Genomic DNA, 21,958 nt, shown 5'->3' on the forward strand with positions numbered 1-21,958 from the left:
CAAGGGGAGGAAGAAGAAGAGGGCGGCCACCGAAGATCCGCAAGGGGAGACGGCTAAGAGGGGGAAGATGACCCTCCAAGACAGTTCGGACTCAGGTCCACAAGAAGCCTCCAAGGGCGAAGCCCCTGGCCGAATCATAGGTGTTCAGATAGTTATTGTTTATCTTTAGTTCTCCCTTTCTATTATATAAGCCACTTTGTTGTGCGCCTTTCAGCCCTCCATGCGAGCTTCCGAACACTCCATTATCGGAGGGGAATTCTCTTCCACCCGAAATGGTAGAGAGCGAGACACCGCCATGAGCCCCCTCGCCTATCACCATGGATGACACTGAGGTGTTGTCCCAAAGGACCTCTTCTGGCCATGGAGGGGTGGGCGAGGTTGTTGAGAAAGCGCCCGGGGGTAATACCTCGGTCGCCAAAGACATAGGGGAGGCTATTCCTATGGCAACCGATAGTGGGGACCGTCAACAATCCGGGCCCCATTCGGACCCTCTCCCAGAGACAAATGTGGCTCCCGGATCGGGTGAGCAGCCCCCCTCGAAGGAGGGGGCATCAGTTCCATCAGCGACCTCCACTAATCTGGAGGCGCCGGATACCCTAGTGGAAGAACTGCAACGTGCTTCCATCATGGAGGAGTGATGTTGCTTGAAGCTACGTCGGTTTTTCCCCAAAGAGGAAGGGATGATGCAGCACAGCGCCGGTAGGTATTTCCCTCAGATATGAAACCAAGGTTATCGAACCAGTAGGAGAACCAAGCAACACAATGTAAACAGCCGCTGCACACAAATAACAACACCTCACAAACCGACGTGTTAAAGGGGTTGTCAATCCGTTTCGGGTAACGGCACCAGAAACGGTGCGTGGGTGGGTGAAAGTTGTACTAGATTGAATAAATAGATCGCAAATAAAATAAAGTGCAGCAAGATATTTTTGTACTTTTGGTTTAATAGATCTAAAAATAAAAGGCAAATAAAATAGATTGCGAAGGCAAATATATGAGAAAGAAGACACGGGGGCCGTAGGTTTCACTAGTGGCTTCTCTCGAGAAAAATAAAAAACGGTGGGTGAACAAATTACTATTGGGAAATTGATAGAACCTCAAATAATTATGACGATATCGAGGCAATGATCATTACATAGGCATCACGTCCAAGATTAGTAGACCGACTCCTGCCTGCATCTACTACTATTACTCCACACATCGACCGCAATCCAGCATGCATCTAGTGTATTAAGTTCATGGAAAAACGGGGTAATGCAATAAGAACGGTGACATGATGTAGACGAGATCCATTTATCTATGGCAGTAGATAAAGATTCCATCTTGTTATCCTTAATAGCAATGATACTTACGTGTCGGTTCCCCTTTTGTCACTAGGATCAAGCACCAAAAGATCGAACCCATCAGAAAGCACCTCTTCCATTGCAAGATAAATAGATCAAGTTGGCCAAATAAAAACCAAATATCGAGAAGAAATACGAGGCTATAAGAGATCATGCATAAAAGAGATCAAAGAAACTCAAATACTTTCATGGATATAAAAAGATAGATTTGATCATAAACTCAAAGTTCATCAATCCCAACAAACACACCGCAAAAGAGTTACATCATATGGATCTCCAGGAGACCATTGTATTGAGAATAAAGAGAGAGAGAGAGAGAGAGAGAGAGAGAGAGAGAGAGGAAGCCATCTAGCTACTAACTACGAACCAAGAAGGTCTACAAAGAACTACTCACACATCATCGGAGAGGCACCAATGGAAGTGGTGAACCCCTACGTGATGGTGTCTAGATTGGATCTGGTGGTTCTGGACTCTGCGGCGGCTGGAGCATTCGACGCCTCTGAACGACCAGATGAAGTAGCTGATGGAGCTGCATAGGATGGCCGGCTTGGCCATGAAGGATTTAATAGTCTGGCTATGGCCAGCCGAACCCATTCTGAGTAGCTACTTTGGTCTGGTGAGGCGGCTCGTCGATGCGCTGCCTCGGGTTGATACTGTGAAGCGCTCGGCATGCATAGAGGGAGCTCGGATGACCTTTGCCCGCATCAAGATGCATTGGGAAAAGATGAAGGCCACCAACGTGGCGACTGCAGGCCCGCCCGAAGGCAAGGACCACCGCAAGCCGGAGAGATACTTTGAAGATGTCCTGGTGGGTGCCCGCATAGTAGAGGGCCAATGCTCAAAGGATGTTATATTTGAGTAGATGTATCTGGGTTGTAAAAACTGTGTTTGAGAACCGAGGCTTGTAATATATTGATGCCTTTGATCATAAGCTATTTTCCTCCTGTGCGGCCCTATAATTCTGAAAGTTTGACAGTCATTGGCTTCAGCCCCCACGTAGATACTATGGGGGTGTTCGGCATAGCGTGCTACCACACTTTATCCAACATCTTGGTCTATGAAGGAGGTGTCCGCGAGGTGAACTAGGCAATTAGACTATGCGGCTTTATTACTTTCACTTGGCCATAGGAGTTTGACGGTGGGGTGAAGTACTAGCCCCTATGTGTGTGTGTGGCAGTTCGAAATGAGGTGCCTTTTCCACACGGCTGGACGAAGACCGGCCCTTCGTATAACATGGAATAAATCACCAATGATTTGTACTATAAGACTAAGTCGCCGAAGCGCTGACCAGCTCTCGCCTTATCAGGACAGTTAGTTTTCGGCTTTCTCTACTGAGGTATTTGACCAGACAGACCAGAAATACAATCGTAGTAGATCTCCCTTTACGAACTTAGCCGAATAAGTGAAACGTAAGGTGGTAAGTGAAGGAAATATCCATAGAGGCAATAATAAAGTTATTATTTATTTCCTTATATCATGATAAATGTTTATTATTCATGCTATAATTGTATTAACCGGAAACATAATACATGTGTGAATACATAGACAAACAGAGTGTCACTAGTATGCCTCTACTTGACTAGCTCATTGATCAAAGATGGTTATGTTTCCTAACCATAGACATGCCTTGTCCTTTGATTAACGGGATCACATCATTAGGAGAATGATGTGATTGACTTGACCAATTCCGTTAGCATAGCACTTGATCGTTTAGTTTGTTGCTATTGCTTTCTTCATGACTTATACATGTTCCTATGACTATGAGATTATGCAACTCCCGTTTACCGGAGGAACACTTTGTGTGCTATCAAACGTCACAACGTAACTGGGTGATTATAAAGGTGCTCTACAGGTGTCTCCGAAGGTACTTGTTGGGTTGGCATATTTTGAGACTAGGATTTGTCACTCTGATTGTCGGAGAGGTATCTCTGGGCCCTCTCGGTAATGCACATCACTTAAGCCTTGCAAGCATTGCAACTAATGAGTTAGTTGCAGGATGATGTATTACGGAACGAGTAAAGGGACTTGCCGGTAACGAGATTGAACTAGGTATTGAGATACCAACGATCGAATCTCGGGCAAGTAACATACCGATGACAAAGGGAACAACGTATATTGTTATGCGGTCTGACCGATAAAGATCTTCATAGAATATGTAGGAGCCAATATGAGCATCCAGGTTCCGCTATTGGTTACTGACCGGAGACGTGTCTCGCTCATGTCTACATAGTTCTCGAACCCGTAGGGTCCGCACGCTTAAAGTTCGATGACGATCGTAATTAAGGTTTTTGTGTTTTGATGTACCGATGGTTGTTCGGTGTCCCGGATGTGATCACGGACATGACGAGGAGTCTCAAAATGGTCGAGACATAAAGATTGATATATTGGAAGCCTATATTTGGATATCGGAAACGTTCCAGGTGAAATCAGGATTTTACCGGAGTACCGGGGGGTTACCGGAACCCCCCCGGGGGTTATTGGGCCTACATGGGCCCTAAGGGAGAAGAGGAGGGCTGGCCAGGATAGGCCGCGCGCCCCGTCCCCCTTAGTCCGAATAGGACAAGGAAGGGGGGGCGCCCCCCTTTCCTCGTTCTCCCTTCCCCCTTCCTTTTCCAACAAGGCAAGAGGGGGAGTCCTACTCCCGGTGGGAGTAGGACTCCTCCAGGCGCACCCCTTGGGCCGGCCGCACCTCCCCCTCTCCCTCCTATATATACGGGGGCAAGGGGGCACCCCATGACACACAAGTTGATCTTCGTGATCGTTCCTTAGCCGTGTGTGGTGCCCCCTTCCACCATATTCCACCTCGGTCATATCATAGCGGTGCTTAGGCCAAGCCCTGTGTCAGTAGAACATCATCACCGTCATCACGCCGTCGTGCTGATGAAACTCTCCCTCAACACTTTCCTGGATCGGAGCTCGAGAGACGTCACCGAGTTGAACGTGTGCAGAACTCGGAGGTGCCGTATGTTCGGTACTTGGATCGGTCGGATCGGGAAGACGTATGACTACTTCCTCTACGTTGTGTTAACGCTTCCGTTGCCGGTCTACGAGGGTACATAGACAACACTCTCCTCTCTCGTTGCTATGCATCACCATGATCTTGCGTATGCGTAGGAAATTTTTGAAATTGCTACGTTCCCTAACAGTGGCATCCGAGCCTGGTTTTATGCGTTGATGTAATATGCAAGAGTAGAACACAAGTGAGTTGTGGGCGATATAAGTCATACTGCTTACCAGCATGTCACACTTTGGTTCGGCGGTATTGTTGGATGAAGCGGCCCGGACCGACATTACGCGTACGCTTATGCGAGACTAGTTCTATCGACGTGCTTTGCACACAGGTGGCTGGCGGGTGTCAGTTTCTCCAACTTTAGTTGAACCGAGTGTGGCTACGCCCGGCCCTTGCGAAGGTTAAAACAGCACCAACTTGACAAACTATCATTGTGGTTTTGATGCGTAGGTAAGAACGGTTCTTGCTCAGCCGGTAGCAGCCACGTAAAACTTGCAACAACAAAGTAGAGGATGTCTAACTTGTTTTTGTAGGGCATGTTGTGATGTGATATGGTCAAGACATGATGATATATAAGTTGTTGTATGAGATGATCATGTTTTGTTGAAGTTATCGGCAACTAGCAAAAGCCTTATGGTTATCTCTCTATTGCATAAGATGCAAGCGCGAAATAATTGATTTACTTTATCTCTATGCGATAGCAATAGTTGCAAGAGCAATAGTTGGAGAGACGACCATGTGATGACACATTGATATAGATCAAGATGATGGAGATCATGGTGTCATGCCGGTGACGATGGAAATCATGACGATGCTTTGGAGATGTAGATCAAAGGCACAAGATGATGATGGCCATATCATGTCACATGTTTTGATTGCATGTGATGTTTATCTTTTATGCATCTTATTTTGCTTAGTTCGATGGTAGCTTTATAAGATGGTCTCTCAATAATTATCAAGGTACAAGTGTTCTCCCTGAGTATGCACCATTGCGAAAGTTCTTCGTACTGAGACACCACGTGATGATCGGGTGTGATAGGCTCTACGTTCAAATACAACGGGTGCAAAATAGTTGCACACGCAGAATACTCAGGTTAAACTTGACGAGCCTAGCATATAATAGATATGGCCTCGGAACACTGAGACCGAAAGGTCGAGCGTGAATCATATAGTAGATATGATCAACATAGTGATGTTTACCATTGAAACTACTCCATCTCACGTGATGATCAGACATGGTTTAGTTGATATGGATCACGTGATCACTTAGAGGATTAGAGGGATGTCTATCTAAGTGGGAGTTCTTAAGTAATATGATTAATTGAACTTTAATTTATCATGAACTTAGTCCTGGTAGTATTAGTATATCTATATTGTAGATCAATAGCTCGCGATGTTGCTCCCCGTTTAATTTTTATATGTTCCTAGAAAAAAATTAAGTTGAAAAATGTTAGTAGCAATGATGCAGATTGGATCCGTGATCTGAGGATTATTCTCATTTCTGCACAGAAGAATTATGTCCTTGATGCACCACTAGGTGACAAACCTATTGCAGGAGCAGATGCAGACGTTATGAACGTTTGGCTAGCTCAATATGATGACTACTTGATAGTTTAGTGCACCTTGCTTAAATGGCTTAGAATCGGGACTTCAAAGACGTTTTGAATGTCATGGACCATATGAGATGTTCCAGGAGTTGAAGTTAATATTTCAAGCAAATACTCGAGTTGAGAGATATGAAGTCCCAACAAGTTCTATAGCTAAAAGATGGAGGAGAATAGCTCAAGCAGTGAGCATGTGCACAGATTGTCTGGGGTACTACAATCGCTTGAATCAAGTGGGAGTTAATCTTCCAGATAAAATAGTGATTGACAGAATTCTCTAGTCACCATCACCAAGTTAGTAGAACTTCGTGATGAACTATAATATGCAAGGGATAACGGAAACGATTCCCAAGCTCTTTGTGATGCTGAAATCGACGAAGATAGAAATCAAGAAAAGCATCAAGTGTTGATGGTAAACAAAACCAGTAGTTTCAGGTAAAGGGACAAAGGGAAGAAAGGGGAACTTCAAGAAGAACGGGAAGCAAGTTGCTGCTCAAGTGAAAAACCCAAGTCTGGACCTAAGCCTGAAACTGAGTGCTTCTACTGCAATGGGCTGGTCACTAGAAGCGGAACTACCCCAAGTAATTGGCGGATAAGAAGGATGGCAAAGTGAACATAGGTATATTTGATATACATGTTATTGATTTGTACTTTAGTAGTGTTTATAGCAACCCCTCGGTATTTGATACTAGTTCAGTTGCTAAGAATAGTAACTCGAAACGAGAGTTGCAGAATGAACAGAGACTAGTTAAGGGTGAAGTGACGATGTGGATTGGAAATGGTTCCGATATTGATATGATCATCATCGCACACTCCCTATACTTTCGGGATTAGTGTTAAACCTAAAATAAATGTTATTTAGTGTTTGCGTTGAGCATGAATATGATTGGATCATGTTTATTGCATTACGGTTATTCATGTAAGTTAGAGAATAATTGCTGTTCTGTTTACATGAATAAAACCTTCTATGGTCATACACCCAATGAAAATGGTTTGTTGGATCTCGATCGTGGTGATACACATTTTCATAATATTGAAGCCAAAAGATGCAAAGTTAATAATGATAGTGCAACTTATTTGTGGCAATGTCGTTTAGGTCATATTGGTGTAAAGCGCATGAAGAAAATCCATGTTGATGGGATTTTGGAATCACTTGATTATGAAATAGTTGATGCTTGCGAACCATGCCTCATGGGCAAGATGACTAAGACTCCATTCTCCGGAACAATGGAGCGAGCAACAGATTTGTTGGAAATCATGCATACTGATGTATGTGGTCCGATGAATATTGAAGCTCGTGGAAGGTATCATTATTTTCTGATCTTCACAGATGATTTGAGCAGATATGAGTATATCTACTTGATGAAACACAAGTCTGAAACATTTGAAAAGTTCAAAGAATTTCAGAGTGAAGTGGAGAATCATCGTAACAAAAATACAAGTTTCTACGATATGATCGCAGAAGTAAAATATTTGAGTTACGAGTTTGGCCTTCAATTAAAACAATGTGAAATAGTTTCACTACTCACGCCACCTGGAACACCACAGTGTAATGGTGTGTCCGAACGTTGTAACCGTACTTTTTTAGATATGGTGCAATCTATGATGTCTCTTACCAATTTACCACTATCGTTTTGGGGTTATGCATTAGAGACAGCTACATTCACGTTAAATAGGGCACCACATAAATCCGTTGAGACGACACCGTATGAACTATGGTTTGGCAAGAAACCTAAGCTGTCATTTCTTAAAGTTTGAGGTTGCAACGCTTATGTGAAAAAGTTTCAACCTAATATGCTCAAACCCAAATCGGAGAAGTGCGTCTCCATAGGATACCCAAAAGAAAATATTGGGTACACCTTCTATCACAGATCCGAAGGCAAGATATTCGTTGCTGAGAATGGATCCTTTCTAGAGAAGGAGTTTCTCTCGAAAGAAGTGAGTGGGAGGAAAGTAGAACTTGATGAGGTAACTGTACTTACTCCCTTATTGGAAAGTAGTTCATCACAGAAATATGTTCCTGTGACTACTACACCAATTAGTGAGGAAGCTAATGATGATGATCATGTAACTTCAGATCAAGTTGCTACCGAACCTCGTAGGTAAACCAGAGTGAGATCCGCACCAGAGTGGTACGGTAATCCTGTTCTGGAGGTCATGTTACTTGACCATGATGAGCTTACGAACTATGAGGAAGCGATGATGAAGCCCAGATTCCGCGAAATGGCTTGAGGCCATGAAATCTGAGATGAGATCCATGTATGAGAACAAAGTATGGACTTTGATTGACTTGCCCATTGATCGGCGAGCCATTGAGATTAAATGGATCTTCAAGAGGAAGACGGACGCTGATAGTAGTGTTACTATCTACAAAGCTAGAATTGTCGCAAAAAGGTTTTCGACAAGTTCAAGGTGTTGACTACGATGAGAGTTTCTCACTCGTATCTATGCTTAAGTCTGTCCGAATCATGTTAGCAATTGCCGCATTTTATGAAATCTGGCAAATGGATAAACAAAACTGCATTCCTTAATGGATTTATTAAATAAGAGTTGTATATGATGCAACCAGAAGGTTCTGTCAATCCTAAAGGTACTAACAAAATATGCAAGCTCCAGCGATCCATCTATGGACTGGTGCAAGCATCTCGGAGTTGGAATATACGCTTAGATAAGTTGATCAAAGCATATAGTTTTATACAGACTTGCGGTGAAGCCTGTATTTACAAGAAAGTGAGTGGGAGCACTACAACATTTCTGATAAGTATATGTGAATGACATATTGTTGATCGGAGATAATGTAGAATTATTCTGCAAAGCAGAAAGGAATGTTTGAAAGGAGTTTTTCAAAGAAATACCTTGGTGAAGCTGCTTACATATTGAGCATCAAGATCTATAGAGATAGATCAAGATGCTTGATAAGTTTTTCAATGAGTACATACCTTGACAAGATTTTGAAGTAGTTCGAAATGGAACAGTCAAAGAAGGAGTTCTTGCCTATGTTACAAGGTGTGAAGTTGAGTAAGACTCAAAACCCGACCACGACAGAAGATAGAGAGAGAATGAAAGTCATTCCCTATGCCTCAGCCATAGGTTCTGTAAAGTATGCCATGCTGTGTACCAGACCTATTGTATACCCTGCCCTGAGTTTGGCAAGGGAGAACAATAGTGATCTAGGAGTAGATCACTGTACATTGGTCAAAATTATCCTTAGTGGAATAAGGATATGTTTCTCGATTATGGACGTGACAAAAGGTTCGTCCTAAAGGGTTACGTCGATGCAAATTTTGACACTGATCTAGATGACTCTAAATCTCAATCTAGATATATATTGAAAGTGGGAGCAATTAGCTAGAGTAGCTCTATGAAGAGGATTGTTGACATAGAAATTTGCAAAATACTTACGGATCTGAATGTGGTAGACCCGTTGACTAAACTTCTCTCACAAGCAAAGCATGATCACACCTTAGTACTCTTTGGGTGTTAATCACATAGCGACGTGAACTAGATTATTGACTCTAGTAAACCCTTTGGGTGTTGGTCACATGTAGATGTGAACTATGGGTGTTAATCACATGGTGATGTGAACTATTGGTATTAAATCACCTGGCGATGTGAACTAGATTATTGACTCTAGTGCAAGTGGGAGACTGAAGGAAATATGCCCTAGAGGCAATAATAAAGTTATTTCCTTATATCATGATAAATGTTTATTATTCATGCTAGAATTGTATTAACCGGAAACATAATACATGTGTGAATACATAGACAAACAAAGTGTCACTAGTATGCCTCTACTTGACTAGCTCGTTGATCAAAGATGGTTATGTTTCCTAACCATAGACATGAGTTGTCATTTGATTAACGGGATCACATCATTAGGAGAATGATGTGATTGACTTGACCCATTCCATTAGAATAGCACTTGATCGTTTAGTTTGTTGCCATTGCTTTCTTCATGACTTATACATGTTCCTATGACTATGAGATTATGCAACTCCCGTTTACCGGAGGAACACTTTGTGTGCTACCAAACATCACAACATAACTGGGTGATTATAAAGGTGCTCTACAGGTGTCTCCGAAGGTACTTGTTGGGTTGGCGTATTTCGAGATTAGGATTTGTCACTCCGATTGTCGGAGAGGTATCTCTGGGCCCTCTCGGTAATGCACATCACTTAAGCCTTGCAAGCATTGCAACTAATGAGTTAGTTGTGGGATGATATATTACGGAACGAGTAAAGAGACTTGCCGGTAACGAGATTGAACTAGGTATTGAGATACCAACGATCGAATCTCGGGCAAGTAACATACCGATGACAAAGGGAACAATGTATATTGTTATGTGGTCTGACCGATAAAGATCTTCGTAGAATATGTAGGAGCCAATATGAGCATCCAGGTTCCGCTATTGGTTATTGACCGGAGACGTGTCTCGGTCATGTCTACATAGTTCTCGAACCCGTAGGGTCCACACGCTTAAAGTTCGGTGACAATCGTAATTAGGGTTTTTGTGTTTTGATGTACCGAAGGTTGTTCGGTGTCCCGGATGTGATCACGGACATGACGAGGAGTCTCAAAATGGTCGAGACATAAAGATTGATATATTGGAAGCAAATATTTGGATATCGGAAACGTTACGGATGAAATCAGGATTTTACCGGAGTACCGGGGGGTTACCGGAACCCCCCCGGGGGTTATTGGGCCTACATGGGCCCTAAGGTAGAAGAGGAGGGCCGGCCAGGGCAGGCCGCTTGCTCCCTCCCCCCTAGTCCGAATAGGACAAGGAGGGGGGGCGGTGCCCCCCTTTCCTCGTTCTCCCTTCCCCCTTCCTTTTCCAACAAGGCAAGAGGGGGGAGTCCTACACCCGGTGGGAGTAGGACTCCTCCAGGCGCACCCCTTGGGCCGGCCGCAACTCCCCCTCTCCCTCCTTTATATACGGGGGCAAGGGGGCACCCCATGACACACAAGTTGATCTTCGTGATCGTTCCTTAGCCGTGTGCGGTGCCCCCTTCCACCATATTCCACCTCGGTCATATCGTAGCGGTGCTTAGGCGAAGCCCTGCATCGGTAGAACATCATCACCGTCATCACGCCGTCGTGCTGACGAAATCTCCCTCAACACTTTGCTGGATCGGAGCTCGAGGGACATCACCGAGTTGAACATGTGCAGAACTCGGAGGTGCCGTATGTTCGGTACTTGGATCGGTCGGATCGGGAAGACGTATGACTACTTCCTGTACGTTGTGTCGACGCTTCCGTTGCCGGTCTACGAGGGTACGTAGACAACACTCTCCTCTCTCGTTGCTATGCATCACCATGATCTTGCGTGTGCGTAGGAAATTTTTGAAATTGCTACGTTCCCTAACAGTAAGCACAGGAGTCGGGCAACCCAACAAAGCACATGACTCGAAGCCGATGCATATAGTGCAATATTCGGGACGCCAAAGAGTATTCTATAGGTGTTCGGACTTGAGAACGTGCGGGGCCAAATACAGCCCCCGGTGTTTAGGATTGGATTAAAGCACGTGTGGCAATCTTCAGTAAGGAAGGGATACAAATGACAAAAGAAGCCAATACCAAACAAAAGTGGTAATCAATTGTTTCCTTTAAATCCTGTATAATATTGATACGTCTCCAACGTATCTATAATTTTTGATTGTTCCATGCTATTATATTATATGTTTTGGATGTTTAATGGGCTTTAATATGCACATTTATATTTTTGGGGACTAACCTATTAACCGGAGGCCCAGTGCCAGTTGCTGTTTTTGCCTATTTCAGTGTTTCGCGGAAAAGGAATATCAAACGGAATCCAAACGGAATGAAACCTCCGCGAGGATCTTTTGTGGAACAAACGCAATCCAGGAGACTTGGACTGGAGGTCAAGGAAGAAATGAGGCGGCCACGAGGTAGGGCGGCACGCCTCCCACCCTCATGGGCCCCTCGTAGCTCCACCGACCTACTTCCTTCACCTATATATATTCTTATACCCTGAAAACATCCAGGGGAACCACAAAACCACTTTTCCACCGCCGCAACCTTCTGTACCTATGAGATCCCATCTGGGGACCTTTTCCGGCGATCTGCCGGAGGGGGATTCGATCACGGAGGGCTTCTACATCAACACCATAGCCTCTCTGATGATGTGTGAATAGTTTACCACAGACCTTCGGGTCCATAGTTATTAGCTAGATGGCTTCTTCCCTCTCTTTGGTTCTCAATACAAAGTTCTCCTCGATGTTCTTGGAGATCTATTCGATGTAATTCTTTTTGCGGTGTGTTTGCCGAGATCCGATGAATTGTGGGTTTATGATTAAGATTATCTATGAACAATATTTTATTCTTCTCTGAATTCTTATATGCATGATTTGATATTTTTGCAAGTCTCTTCGAATTATCAGTTTGGTTTGGCCTACTAGATTGATCTTTCTTGCAATGGGAGAAGTGCTTAGCTTTGGGTTCAATCTTGCGGTCTCCTTTCCCAGTGATAGGAGGGGCAGCAAGGCACGTATTGTATTGTTGCCATCGAGGATAAAAAGATGGGGTTTATATCATATTGCTTGAGTTTATCCCTCTACATCATGTCATCTTGCCTAATGCATTACTCTGTTCTAATGAACTTAATACTCTATATGCATGCTGGATAGCGGTCGATGTGTGGAGTAATAGTAGTAGATGCAGAATTGTTCCGGTCTACTTGACACAGGCGTGATGGCTATATTGATGATCATGCCTAGATATTCTCATAACTATGCACTTTTCTATCAATTGCTCGGTAGAAATTTGTTCACCGACCGTAATATATGCTATCTTGAGAGAAGCCACTAGTGAAACCTATGGCCCTCGGGTCTACTTTACATCATATAAGTTTCCGATCTACAATTCTAGTTTACTATTTATTTTGCAATCTTTATTTTCCAATCTATACAACAAAAATACCAAAAATATTTATCTTATTATCTTTATCAGATCTCACTTTCGTAAGTAACTGTGAAGGGATTGACAACCCCTTTATCGCGTTGGTTGCGAGGTTCTTGTTTGTTTGTGTAGGTACTAGGCGACTTGCGTGTAGCCTCCTACTGGGTTGATACATTGGTTCTCAAAAACCAAGGGAAATACTTACACTACTTTGCTGCATCACCCTTTCCTCTTCAAGGGAAAACCATCGCATGCTCAAGAGGTAGCAAGAAGGATTTCTAGCGCCGTTGCCGGGGAGATCTACACTCAAGCCAAGACATACCAAGTACCCTTCACAAAATATTATCCCTCGCATTACATTATTTGACATTTGCCTCTCGCTTTCCTCTCCCCCACTTCACCCTTGCTGTTTTATTTGCCTCTTTTCCGTTCTCCATTTTTCCGTTCGCCTTCTTTTGCTTGCCTCTTGTATGATTGTGTGTTCGATTGATTGTTTGTCACGATGGTTCAAGACAATACTAAATTATGTGACTTTACCAATACCAACAACAATGATTTTATTAGCACTCCGATTGCTCCTCTTACCAATCCTGAATCTTGTGAAATTAATATTGCTTTTCTGAATCTTGTCATGAAAAATCAATTTGCTGGCCTTCCTAGTGAAGATGCCGCTACCCATCTAAACAGCTTTGTTGATTTATGTGATATGCAAAATAAGAAAGATGTGGATAATGATATTGTTAAATTGAAACTATTGATGTTTTCTCTTAGAGAACGTGCTAAAACTTGGTTATCTTCTTTGCCTAAAAATAGTATTGATTCATGGAATAAGTGCAAAGATGCTTTTATCTCTAAGTATTTTCGTCCCGCTAAGACCATCTCTCTTAGAAATGATATTATGAATTTTAATCAACTTGATCATGATCATGTTGCACAAGCTTGGGAGAGGATGAAATTAATGATACGTAATTGCCCTACACATGGTTTGAATTTATGGATGATTATACATAATTTTTATGCTGGATTGAATTTTGCTTCTAGAAATCTTTTAGATTCGGCCGCGGGAGGCACTTTTATGGAAATCACTTTAGGAGAAGCTACTAAAATCCTAGATAATATTATGGTTAATTATTCTCAATGGCACACCGAAAGATCTACTAGTAAAAAGGTTCATGCGATAGAAGAGATTAATGTTTTGAGTGGAAAGATGGATGAACTTATGAAGTTATTTGCTAATAAGAGTGTTTCTTATGATCCTAATGATGTGCCTTTGTCCACTTTGATTGAGAATAATAATGAATCTATGGATGTGAATTTTGTTGGTAGGAACAATTTTGGAAACAACGCTTATAGAGGAAACTTTAATTCTAGGTCGTTCCCTAGTAATTCCTCTAATAATTATGGTAATTCCTACAACAACTCTTATGGAAATTTTAATAATATGCCCTCTGATTTTGAGACTACTGTTAAAGAATTTATGAGTTCACAAAAGAATTTCAATGATTTGAGTGAAGACAAATTGCTTAAGATTGATGAGTTGGCTAGGAACGTGGATAGAATTTCTCTTGATGTTGATTCTTTGAAACTTAGATCTATTCCACCTAAGCATGATATCAATGAGTCTCTCAAAGCCATGAGAATTTCCATTGATGAGTGCAAAGAAATAACCGCTAGGATGCGTGCTAAAAAAGATTGCTTTGTGAAAGCGTGTTCTTCTAGTTTTGATGATAATAAAGATGAAGATCTAAAAGTGATTGATGTGTCTCCTATTAAATCTTTGTTTGCCAATATGAATCTTGTTAAATATGGGACTGGAGATGAGTCAACTTTAGTTAAAAGGCGTCCCAATGATTCGGAGTTTTTAGATCTTGATACAAAAATTGGTAAAAGTGGGATTGGAGAGGTCAAAACTTTATATAGCAATGAATCCACTATTTTGGATTTCAAGGAATTTAATTATGATAATTTCTCTTTGATATATTGTATTTCCTTGTTACAATCCGTGTTAAATTCTCCTCATGCTTATGATCAAAACAAAGCTTGAAAAACTTGAATTGGAAGTTTCTATCCCTAGAAAACTTTATGATGAGTGGGAACCTACTATTAAAATTAAGATTAAATATCATGAATGCTATGCTTTATGTGATTTGGGTGCTAGTGTTTCCACAATTCCAAAAACTTTGTGTGATGTGTTAGGTTTTCGTGAATTTGATGATTGTTATTTAAATTTGCATCTTGCGGATTCCACCATTAAGAAACCTATGGTAAGGATTAATGATGTTATTATTTTTTCAAATAGGAATTATGTGCCCATAGATTTCATTGTTCTTGATATAGATTGAATCCTACATGTCCTATTATTCTTGGTAGACCTTTCCTTAGAACGATTCGTGCAATTATTGATATGAAAGAAGGAAATATTAGATTCCAATTTCTGTTAAGGAAAGGCATGGAACACTTTCCTAGAAAGGAAATTAAATTACCTTATGAATCTATTATGAGAGCCACATATTGATTGCATACCAAAGATGGCAATACTTAGATCTATCCTTGCTTTTATGCCTAGCTAGGGGCGTTAAACGATAGCGCTTGTTGAGAGGCAACCCAATTTTGTTTTTGTTCCTTGCTTTTTGTTACTATTTAGTAATAAATAAATCATATATCCTCTGTTATGATTGTGTTTTTTATGTTTTAATTAGTGTTTGTGCCAAGTAAATCCTTTAGGATCTTCTTGGGTGATTGTTATTTGATCTTGCTGTAAAAAACAGAAAGTATGCGCTCACGAGAATAATTTTCATTTTTTTACAAGAGGGCGATAAAATACCAATTACAACTGCAGTAGATCACTATATAAATTATTTAGGATGTCCTAATTTCTCAAGATTTTTGGAGTCACAGAAGTATTTGAAAGTTACAGATTGCTACAGACTGTTCTGTTTTTGACAGATTCTGTTTTTCGTGTGTTGTTTGCTTATTTTGATGAATCTATGGTTAGTATTGGGGGGTATGAACCATAGAAAAGTGGGAATACAGTAGTTTTAACACCAATATAACTAAAGAATTAGTTCATTAAAGTACCTTAAGGTGGTGGTTTGTTTTCTTATACTAACGGAGCTCATGAGATTTTCTGTTGAGTTTTGTGTTGTGAAGTTTTCAAGTTTTTGGGTAAAGATTTGATGGATTTTGGCATAAGGAGTGGCAAGAGCCTAATATTGGGGATTCCCAAGGCACTCCAAGGTAAAATTCAAGTACAATCAAAAGCCCAAGCTTGGGGATGTCCCGGAAGGCATCCCCTCTTTCGTCTTCGTCTATCGGTAACTTTACTTGAGGCTATATTTTTATTCACCACATGATATGTGTTTTGCTTGGAGCATCTTGTATGGGTTGAGTCTAAGATTTTTAGTTTACCACAATCATCCTTGCTGTAGACACCCTTTTGGGATAGACACACATGAATCGGAATTTATTAGAATACTCTATGTGCTTCACTTATATCTTTTGAGCTAGATAATTTTGCTCTAGTGCTTCACTTATATCTTTTTAGAGCATGGTGGTGGTTTTATTTTATAGAAATTATTGATCTCTCATGCTTCACTTATATTATTTTGAGAGTCTTTTAGAACATCATGGTAATTTGCTTTGGTTATGAAATTAGTCCTAATATGATAGGCATCCAAGATGGGTATAATAAAAACTTTCATATAAAGTGCATTGAATACTATGAGAAGTTTGATACTTGATGATTGTTTTGAGATATGAAGATGGTAATATTAGAGTCATGCCAGTTGAGTAGTTGTGAATTTGGGAGATACTTGTGTTAAAGTTTGTGATTCTCGTAGCATGCACATATGGTGAACCGTTATGTGATGAAGTCGGAGCATGATTTATTTATTGATTGTGTTCCTTATGAGTGGCGGTCGGGGACGAGCGATGGTCTTTTCCTACCAATCTATCCCCCTAGAAGCATGCGCGTAGTACTTTGTTTCGATAACTAATATATTTTTGCAATAAGTATGTGAGTTCTTTATGACTAATTTTGAGTCCATGGATTATACGCACTCTCACCCTTCCACCATTTCTAGCCTCGCTAGTACCGCACAACTTTCGCCGGTACCATAAACCCACCATATACCTTCCTCAAAAAAGCCACCATACCTACCTATTATGGCATTTCCATATCCATTCTGAGATATATTTGAAGGAAATATGCCCTAGAGGCAATAATAAAGTTGTTATTTATATTTCCTTATATCATGATAAATGTTTATTATTCATGCTAGAATTGTATTAACCAGAAACTTAGTGCATGTGTGAATACATAGACAAACAGAGTGTCCCTAGTATGCCTCTACTTGACTAGCTCATTAATCAAAGATGGTTTAGCTTCATAGCCATGGACATGTGTTGCCATTTGATGAATGGGATCACATCATTAGAGAATGATGTGATGGACGAGACCCATCCATTATCTTAGCATAATGATCATTCAGTTTTATTGCTACTGCTTTCTTCATGACTTATACATGTTCCTCTGACTGAGATTATGCAACTCCCGAATACCGGAGGAACACCTTGTGTGCTATCAAACGTCACAACATAACTGGGTGATTATAAAGATGCTCTACAGGTGTCTCTAATGGTGTTTGTTGAGTTGGCATAGATCGAGATTAGGATTTGTCACTCGGTCTACAGGTATCTCTGGGCCCTCTCGGTAATGTACATCACTATGAGCCTTGCAAGCAATGTGACTAATGAGTTAGTTGCGGGATGATGCATTATGGAACGAGTAAAGAGACTTTCCGGTAATGAGATTGAACTTGGTATGAATATCGGGCAAGTAACATACCAATGACAAAGGGAACAACGTATGTTGTTATGCAGTTTGACTGATAAAGATCTTCGTAGAATATGTAGGAGCCAATATGAGCATCGAGGCTCCTCTATTAGTTATTGACTGGAGATGTGTCTCGATCATGTCTACATACTTCTCGAACCCTTAGGGTATACACGCTTAACGTTTGATGACGATTTGTATTATGAGTTATGTGATTTGATGTACCGAAGGTTGTTTGGACTCCCGGATGAGATCACAGACATGGCGAGGAGTCTCAAAATGGTCGAGATGTAATGATCGATATATTGGAACGCTATATTCGGACAGAAAGGTTTCGAGTGATTCGGATAATTTTTGGCGTATCGGAGAGTTACGGGAATTCGCCGGGGAAGTAATGGGCCTTAATGGTCCATACGGGAAAGGAGAGAAGGGCCTCAATGGGTGGCTGCGCGCCCCCCATGGGTTGGTCCGAATTGGACTAGGGAGGGGGCGGCGCTCCCCTCTTTCCTTCTCTCCCTCTTCCCCTTCCTTCTTTCCTACTCCAACTACGGAAGGGGGGAAACCTACTCCTACTAGGTGTAGGAATCCCCCTTGGGGTGCGCCATAGAGAGGGCCGGCCCTCCCCTCCTCCACTCCTTTATATACGGGGGAGAGGGGCACCCCATAGACACACAAGTTGATTTCTTAGCCGTGTGCGGTGCCCCCCTCCACAGATTTCCACCTCGGATCATATCATTGTAGTGCTTAGGCGAAGCCCTGCGTCGGTAAGTTCATCATCACCGTCATCATGCCATCATGCTGACGAAGATCTCCCTCGACACTCAGCTAGATCTAGAGTCCATCAGACATCACCGAGCTGAACGTGTGCAGATCGCGGAGGTTCCGTACCTTCGGTGCTAGGATCGGTCGGATCGTGAAGACGTACGACTACATCAACCGCGCTGTCATAACGCTTCCGCTTACGGTCTACGAGGGTACGTGGACAACACTCTCCCCTCTTGTTGCTATGCATCACCTAGATGGATCTTGCGTGTGTGCAGGAAATTTTTGAAATTACTGCATTCCCCAACAGTGGTATCAGAGCCAGGTTTATGCGTAGATATTATATGCACGAGTAGAACACAAAGGAGTTATGGGCGTGGGTATATACATATTGCTTGCTATCACTAGTTGATTCTTGATTCAGCGGTATTGTTGGATGAAGCGGCTCAGACCGACATTACGCGTACGCTTACGCGAGACTGGTTCTACCGACGTGCTTCGCACACAGGTGGCTGGTGGGTGTTAGTTTCTCCAACTTTAGTTGAATCGGATTCAATGAACAGGGTTCTTTCTGAAGATCAAAAAGCAATCACTATACCGTGTTGTGGTTTTTGATGCGTAGGTAAGAACAGTTCTTGCAAAGCCCATAGCAGCCACGTAAAACTTGCAACAACAAAGTATAGGACGTCTAACTTGTTTTTGCACGGCATGTTCTGATGTGATATGGTCAAAATGTGATGCGATATAATTTTTTGTATGATATGATCATGTTTTATTGAAGTTATCGGCAACTGGCAGGAGCCTTATGGTTGTCTCTTTATTGCATAAGATGCAAGCGCCATATAATTGCTTTACTTTATCGCTATACGATATCAATAGTTGCAAAAGCAATAGTTGGCGAGACGACCATGTGACGACACATTGATAGAGATCAAGATGATGGAGATCATGGTGTAATGCCGGTGACGATGGAGATCATGATGGTACTTTGGAGATGGAGATCAAAGGCAGAAGATGATGATGGTCATATCATGTCACATATTTCGATTGCATGTGATGTTTATCTTTTATGCATCTTATTTTGCTTAGTACGTCAGTAGCATTATAAGATGATCCCTCACTACATTTCAAGGTATAAGTGTTCTCCCTGAGTATGCGCCATTGCGTCAGTTCTTCGTGCTGAGACACCACGTGATGATCGGGTGTGATAAGCTCTACGTTCACATACAATGAGTGCAAGCCAGTTTTGCACACGCAGAATACTCGGGTTAAACTTGACGAGCGTAGCATATGCAGATATGGCCTCGGAACACTGGAGACCAAAAGGTCGAGCGTGAATCATAGAGAAGATATGATCAACATAGAGATGTTCACCATTGAAAACTACTCCATCTCACGTGATGATCAGACATGGTTTAGTTGATATGGATCACGTGATCACTTAGATGATTAGAGGGATGTCTATCTAAGTGGGAGTTCTTAAGTAATATGATTAATTGAACTTTAATTTATCATGAACTTAGTCCTGATAGTAATTGCATATCTATGGTGTAGATCAATAGCTTGCGATGTAGCTTCCAGTTTAATTTTGATATGTTCCTAGAGAAAAAGAAGTTGAAAGATGATAGTAGCAATGATGCGGACTTGGTCCGTGATCTGAGGATTATCCTCATTGCTGCACGGAAGAATTATGTCCTTGATGCACCGCTAGGTGACAGACCTATCGCAGGAGATGATGCACACGTTATGAACCATGCTTTACGACTTAGAACTGGTAGTTCAAAAACATTTTGAATTCCACGGAACATATAAGATGTTCTAAGAGTTGAAATTGGTATTTCATACTCATGCCCGTGTCAAGAGGTATGAGACCTCTGATAGTACATTGCCTACAAGATGGAGGAGAATAGCTAAACCAGTGAGTATGTGCTCAGATTGTCTGGGTACTACAATTGCTTGAATCAAGTGGGAGTTAATCTTCTAGATAAGATAGTAATTGATAAAGTTCTCTAGTCACTACCACCAAGTTCCTAGAACTTAGTGATGAACTATAATATGCAAGGGATGATGAAAGCGATTCCCGAGCTCTTCATGATGCTGAAATCGACGAAGGTAGAAATCAAGAAAAGCATCAAATGTTGATGGTTGATAAAACCACTTGTTTCAAGTAAAATGGCAAGGGAAAGAAAGGTAATTTCAAGAATAATGGCAAGCAAGTTGCCACTCCCATGAAGAATCCCAAAGATAGACCCAAGCCTGAAACTGAGTGCTTCTACTACAAAGGAAATGGTCACTGGAAGTGGAACTACCTTAGATACTTGGCGGATAAGAAGGATGGCAAAGTGAACAAAGGTATATTTGATATACATGTTATTGATGTGTACTTTACTAGTGTTTATAGCAACCCATCAGTGTTTTATACTGGTTCAGTTGCTAAGAGTAGTAACTCAAAACGGGAGTTGCAAAATAAATAGAGACTAGTTATGGGCGAGGTGATGATGAGAGTTGTAAGTGATTCCAAGGTTGATAACATCACCATTGCACACTCCCTTTACCTTCGGGATTAGTGTTGAACCTAAAATAAATGTTATTTGGTGTTTGCGTTGAGCATAAATATGATTGGATCATGTTTATTGCAATACGGTTATTCATTTAAGTCAAAGAATAATTGTTGTTTTATTTACATGAATAAAACCTTCTATGGTCATACACTCAATATAAATGGTTTATTGAATCTCGATCATAGTAATACACATATTCATAATATTGAAGCCAAAAGATGCAAAGTTAATAATGATAGTGCAACTTATATGTGGCACTGCCATTTAGGTCATATTGGTGTAAAGCGCATGAAGAAACTCAATGCCAATGGACTTTTGGAATCACTTGATGCTTGCGAACCATGCCTCATGGGAAAGATGACTAAGACTCCGTTCTCCGGAACAATGAAGCGAGCAACTGACTGATTGGAAATAATACATACTGATGTATGCGATCCGATAAGTGTTGAGGCTCGCGGCGGGTATCGTTATTTTCTGACCTTCATAGATGATTTGAGCAGATATGGGTATATCTACTTAATGAAACATAAGTCTGAAACATTTGAAAAGTTCAAAGAATTTCAGTGTGAAGTGGAAAATCATCGTAACAAGAAAATAAAGTTTCTACAATCTGATCACGGAGGCGAATATTTGAGTTATGAGTTTGGTCTTCATTTGAAACAATGTGGAATAGTTTCGCAACTCACGCCACCTGGAACACTACAGCATAATGGTGTGTCTGAACGTTGTAATTGTACTTTATTGGATATGGTGCGATCTATGATGTCTCTTACTGATTTAGCACTATCGTTTTGGGGTTATGCATTAGAGACAACTGCATTCACGTTAAATAGGGCACCATCTAAATCCGTTGAGATGACAACGTATGAACTATGGTTTGGCAAGAAACCAAAGCGGTCGTTTCTTAAAGTTTGGGGCCGTGATGC

The sequence above is a fragment of the Triticum dicoccoides genome, chromosome 5A, assembly GCF_002162155.2.
Source record: "Triticum dicoccoides isolate Atlit2015 ecotype Zavitan chromosome 5A, WEW_v2.0, whole genome shotgun sequence".
Classification (NCBI taxonomy): Eukaryota; Viridiplantae; Streptophyta; class Magnoliopsida; order Poales; family Poaceae; genus Triticum; species Triticum dicoccoides.